This window comes from Octodon degus, unplaced genomic scaffold, assembly GCF_000260255.1.
Source record: "Octodon degus isolate 3935 unplaced genomic scaffold, OctDeg1.0 scaffold00040, whole genome shotgun sequence".
Taxonomy (NCBI): domain Eukaryota; kingdom Metazoa; phylum Chordata; class Mammalia; order Rodentia; family Octodontidae; genus Octodon; species Octodon degus.
In genome coordinates, this window is record NW_004524616.1 from 11,043,578 (window position 1) to 11,049,577 (window position 6,000).

General features: G+C 37.6%; 1 protein-coding gene and 1 pseudogene across 1 annotated transcript in view; one reads left to right on the top strand and one right to left on the bottom strand.

The window, feature by feature from the left end:
- March3 (membrane associated ring-CH-type finger 3) overlaps positions 1-6,000 on the top strand; it is a 167,188-nt gene that overhangs the window by 62,768 nt on the left and 98,420 nt on the right. The gene's annotated exons all lie outside the window — the stretch shown is intronic.
- LOC101579548 lies at positions 440-1,528 on the bottom strand (annotated as a pseudogene).

Here is a 6,000-nt window from a genome sequence, read left to right on the forward strand (position 1 = left end):
CCTTCTCTCTGCATATGGCAGAGCTGAATGCAGGCCTCCTATCTAGCCCAGCTCACAGCATTCATGTATTTCCTGCCATTTTCACAGTCACTGATCCTCAAGCCACTCCTTTCTTCACAAATTAATAAAACCCAGATTCAGCCCTGGGTCGAGGCTTTTGTTCTTAATAGCCATCATCCTTGCTGGACTTAGGACCCTTTGACACCCTACCACTGCCATTATGCCTTAGTGTCTTTATTCTCACTATGGGTTGAACTGGAAGTAGTAGATTGGACTTAACTTACTAGAATTCCAATAACTTTTCCATTGGATTGCAAAAAGCAAACTGGACTGTAATGAGGACCAGGATGGGCTCACTATACATGTTTTCAGCCATTTTTTTAAACAGAAACATATTATTTTCACTTTTATTTTACATACATACTTGGTTAAAAAAAAATCAGTGAATTTCTAGGCCTGGTTTGGGTAACTGAAGATCCTTTATAAGTAGTTTGTATTGTCTAGATCCAAGGTATGCTGCAAACACAGTCTGAAGTAGAAGGGGAAATACCATCTTTCTGAAGACAGGCTTGGATATTCTAATCCATTACACTAAGATGTTTCCTTTCTCTGGTAACAGCACCCACTGATACCTGGCTGCTAGGGCACCATTCACAGGTGCAGCCAAGAAAGCAGAGTACAGACCACCAAAAACTAAACTCATCAGTCCAGCCTGTGTCATAGTACAGGTTTCACAATTCAGATCACTGGCACTCAGAGGTAAACTTACAAAACTTGCATAAGAGGCATTTGCTGATAAAAACAGGTTCACTGCCGTTGGTAAGCCAGCAGCTATACGAGCCTGTGCCACATGCAAGGTGCACCGAAAAAGGCTGTTTGCTATCAGACCACAGAAAGCAGCATTAAGTCCAATATATACTGATCCATGTTCAAGTAGATTCCTGTCTGTTTCTGGAAGGTGGTTAATTTTTCTGGCTATAATATCAATTACGTTTTCCTTGATAGTATCATCTGATTTATGACTTTCCACATTGAGCCTCGTACGCGCCACCTGTGTATTCCCTCCACCATGCACGGTTCACTGCAACCTTTGCTCCCCTCACCAGGGTGCAGCCATCTTTGGGGAACACGTGGCTCCCTGGTGACACTGCTTTTAAGCCATTTTAAAGCTTCATTCAAACATTAATATTATGTTAACCTCACAACTAAAGTATTAAGTGCAGAATACTTTTTCCAAACACTTAATAGCTTAAAACTGTTTCTAGAACAGCATTTATTTTCCTTTCTAGTAAGTAGATAATAAAAATGAGTGAGTTTTGGATTATTTAATATCTTAGAGTTTCTGCGGATACCCACTTTGTGAATGCCCACTTTGTGGAAGTCAGCAGTGTAGCAATAAAGAGGTGCACCTTGAGGAGGTCAGACCAACATGAGAATCTTGGCTCCGTTCCACAGGCCCATTCTCTAGCTTATAGAGCTTTAGTTTCTTCACCTCTAATCTTGAAATTAAGGGGTCATAATTCCCCATATCTTGTGTGATTGTTAAGAAGACAATGACATCATTTATGTAAAATCTTTGGCAGTGTCCCTGGTCATATTTATTGCCCAACAAACAGAAGCTTTACAAGATATATATTTCAACATGTCTAAAGCAAGGTCATCATAAGAACCACAGAGATGTGTTCTATGATGTCAATTTTTTCTCCTGTTTGCTTTGACCTAGCATATGTTCTCTTCCTCTTAAGACTCATCAAGCTTTCATTCCATTAGCATCTGAAAAGGCCTATCTTCCCTGAAGTTATTCCTCCCTACCCTTCATTCTTGTCGTGCTGGCTAGCATGAAAAGGAACATGAGCCTTTTCATACCAGCTTCCACTATAGCCTATTTCCTGAAAGACCTGGACCCCAAACTGCCCTTTCCATGTGGCTCTTTCCCGCAGCTATCTCAGCTAATCTCACACCAAAGCATCCTGCTTTTAAAAGGTTGAGCTTAACTTTCCGCATGCTCTGGATACTCACATGGGCCGAGTGATGAAGATGCATCTGATGCATGGATCGCAGACTAGGCTGTGGAATCTCTTCCCTCTCTTCCCTTGAAAAACAGCCATTGTAGTACAATAGGAAGGAGATTTACTGGACTCATATCTTAAAATTCCAGAAAATTACTTTAAATTTAATTTTCCAAAGACGGTATCATAAGAAAGGGAAATTGCCCAGACTCAGGCTTTCCATTTAAAGACTATTTTATAAATGCTTTTCTTTGCCCTTGCACTTAGGTCCTTTACAGAATAGCCAGTATTGCTTTTCCCAAGCTGCTGAATCCGTAGAAATCAAAATCTGTTAAGAAGCAAATGAGTCATACCAGTTAGTTAAGGAACGGGATATTTATATTCCAGACCCACCAGAGAAACTCAGGCGGAAGTAGCCTTGACATCAAACTTCATTTAACACCACACTGAGGCAACAGGAATAACTACCTGAGGGTAGAGAATTACTACCCTCACCCTTATGTGTGTTATGCTTTTGATCCTTGGAGTGAGTTCCACCTTCAGGCCAAGGATAGATAAAGCACAAAAGAGGGGAAAGATATGAATGTTTGGTTTGGTTTGATTTTTAATTTCCTTTTTAAACGCAGTGATTTTTTTCCTACTAACAGGTAGTAATAACATTTCTAAGGATTCTTGAGCACACTGACAAGTCTTTCAAGATAGGTGAAACCTATTCTGGTTTATGTGGATATTATAATTAGCACTATCTGGGTTTAGCCTAAAAAATAAAAAATATAATGTATAATTATTTTATCTTTTGCAGAAGAATTACATTATTTTAGGATTTCTTTTTTTGTTGAAAAAATATATTGCCAAAATTCAGGTGTTTATTCTTTACCTATAATTCCTCAAAAATACTTTGGTAATAATTCATAAAAAATTTCCCTTCCAAACAGACAATCATAAGACCAAAATAAAGAGTGTTTTAAAACAATAGAAATCTACTGAGTGTTTCCTATGTACCATTCAATGGACTAACATTACACACATTATCTGGGTAATGCTTACAACATGGCAAACAACAGTGGATGCCATTATTATCTTAATAATAATATATATAAGGAAATGAACGTTTAGAGAACAGCAACTTACTCAGAGTTACATAGGCAGAAAAAACTTTTGTTATTAAAAAATTTGAAAATGGGACCAGTTATATGTATATAATGTATAATTATGTGTTAGATATGAGCTGTATATATAATTATTGTTGGACAATGTTAGATTGGAAGGGAACTGCCATAAAACATCTAATACCCTCATTTTCCAAGAAATCAAGAACCACAGAAGTGAATTGGGGACGTAGTTAATTGAATTTCAGGCTATGTCAGTGTGTGTGTGTGTGTGTGTGTGTGCTGTGAACAAAAGTTCACTGAATGTTTTGACAATTTGTCCAAAACTTCCTTCCCTGAATTATCACACTGAAAAACTGTCATGTTTATTCCATAGACATATACTTTGTTCTTCACTTGCTGTTCCCTACCTAACTCTGTAAGTCAAGGAAGTATACTACGTATTCATATTAAGTTTTGCACATGCCTGTTAGCTTCCATTCTGAATGGGCAGCCAAGATAGCTTCAGTGTTGTGACTCACAAGCATGTGTATGTAATTGTGTAATGGTGTCACTGAGCTTGTGAAAGGATGAGTGATGTTCTTCTTTGTGTTTATATTTAGCAGTGACTGTTAATGATGTGCTTATAGAATGTAAACAAGCCCCACCCAGAGCAGCACAGATGACTCAATGATTGCCTGGGGGCAGGTTACCCAATGCTATTGCACTCTGAAATGAAAATATCCAGTTTAGACAACTTTATTGTGAGTATAAATTTGGCTTCCTACCATTACCACTTTAAGCCAAATTACATGTTTGATGAGGAGTAATTTCTTATTAGGCCCAGAGTATATCAGAGCAGACTACATCATGATGGAATTATAATTTGAATTTTAATCAAGTTTCATTTACTCTCAAACACTGTCTAAAGAAATAAATTCAATACTGTAGTTAAGAAAGTGAGTAGAGGACAACATAAAACAAAAGAGGGAACAAATTATATTGCTTATAATAACTATTTTATAATAGTACATATAACTGTTTACTTTTTTTCCTTGACCTTTCTATGAATACTCCATCAGCTTTATGTTTGGTCACTTCTGAAAGATGTCTGGCTCTAAGTTTTGGCATCTCTGAGTGTAACATACACACTGAATTCCGTTCTTCAATGATTCTCTAAAATTTTGTTTTGATGACATCGATGTAAATTGCGCAGGTAGATCAGTGGTCCTCCTTTCACACGGAGAATATGGTGAAGCCTTTCCAAATAAATGTTATTAGTGTAGTAGGGAAGGAATTCAGTGCAAAAGACTTCAGTTTGTTTGGTTCTGCTTATATTTCTTCCTTTAGCATCTCCCAGTTTCAGATGTTTGAAATAAATATCAGAAGAGAAGTCACAGCATACATGCACTCAGCCTGCATTGCCTCTAGCTTGTGAGAGTAATATAATAGAAACACTGAGTTACCTGAATAATGAATCATTCCTCCTTCATCTTAGCCTCTTTTAATTCATGCTTAACTGATACTTAGCTTATAACCAGTGTTTCACTGTGTGGTCATTTTTATGTAATTCTGGATTTGAGTTTGTGAACAACTAGCATGACCCAAATAGAATAAGTCAGGGGAAACAAGGTGATATAATTTGGAATACTCTCGTGTTTGCCACAGTGCCAGATTGTTCTTTCTTTCTTCATACATGAAAAATAGCAAAATATCATTGCTATAAATGGCTTGGGGACCTGGTAACATATTGGTTTTTTTCTAAGGCACTTAAGACATCAAAACAGTAGCAAGAGGTCAGTGACTAGTATTGCTTTATAGCTAGAGGCAGACTAGGGAAAGATTTTAGATTTACTTTTCAAAACATTTCCATGGGGGAAATATTAATAAACATTAATAAAAAATTAAAAGGAAAAGTTTGAGAGTTTGCATAGAATAATCAGAAACAAGATTTATGTTCTGCCTCTGGAAGGGTATTGAATATCTTTTCAACTTGCAAATATTGACACAACTGTCATATTATTTTCGCATTGCAACAATTTGGAGTTTTCTTCACTTGAAACATTGTGGCTATTAAACTAATCTTTATTCATGATTTATACATCTTGAACTCAAATCTCAAGAATAAAATTAATAAAACGTGTCAGTGTGGTGAAACAATTTGATGAACAATGTCTGAGTAAATGGTACCATTTTGTCAACTTTTAGTTTTTGGAAATCTTCTATTTGGCAACTTTAGAAATTTTTTTACTCCAAGAGGAGCTAAAGTCAGACAGAACAAAACAATTGTTGGTTCAGCTCACCCTTTAGAAAGTAAGTAGCAAGGAATATCACCATAGCTAGACTTCATAGCACACCAAAACTCCTACTCATACCCCTCTGCTTCATTTTATATGTCCAGTTGTTCCTGCTGTTTTCTCAGAGGAACTCTTACAGAGTAACTGAGTACCCTCTGTGGTACTATAACTAAGCAATAGCCTAGGAGACGAAGGTACATTGGTAATTAGTCCAAGGAAGCGGTACTGTTGGCAACACCAAGCAAGGCGACCTGTTAGTTCCTGAGTTGTTTTCCATGGAGATGAAGTAATCACAGCTTTAAGAATGGGCAGAAGAGGGGCCTGGGAGATGGCTCAGTACAATAAGCGCTTCCCTGGCAAGCGCAAGAGCCTGAATTCAATCCCCAGTTCCGCAAAAAAAAAAAATGCACAGAGGAGGACAGGGAGTGGGTGAGTGCTGGCTCTACAGTGATACCCTAACTGATGGGATAGACTCACAGTCACTCTAACTTCCCTACCAGGAAGAGGATCACTATAAGTGAGATACTGAACCAGGGGCCTCAAAGAAGCTGAAAGCTGGAGAATGCAGTGTGAGATAACACCAGTGCACGCTCCAGTTTTTTTTTT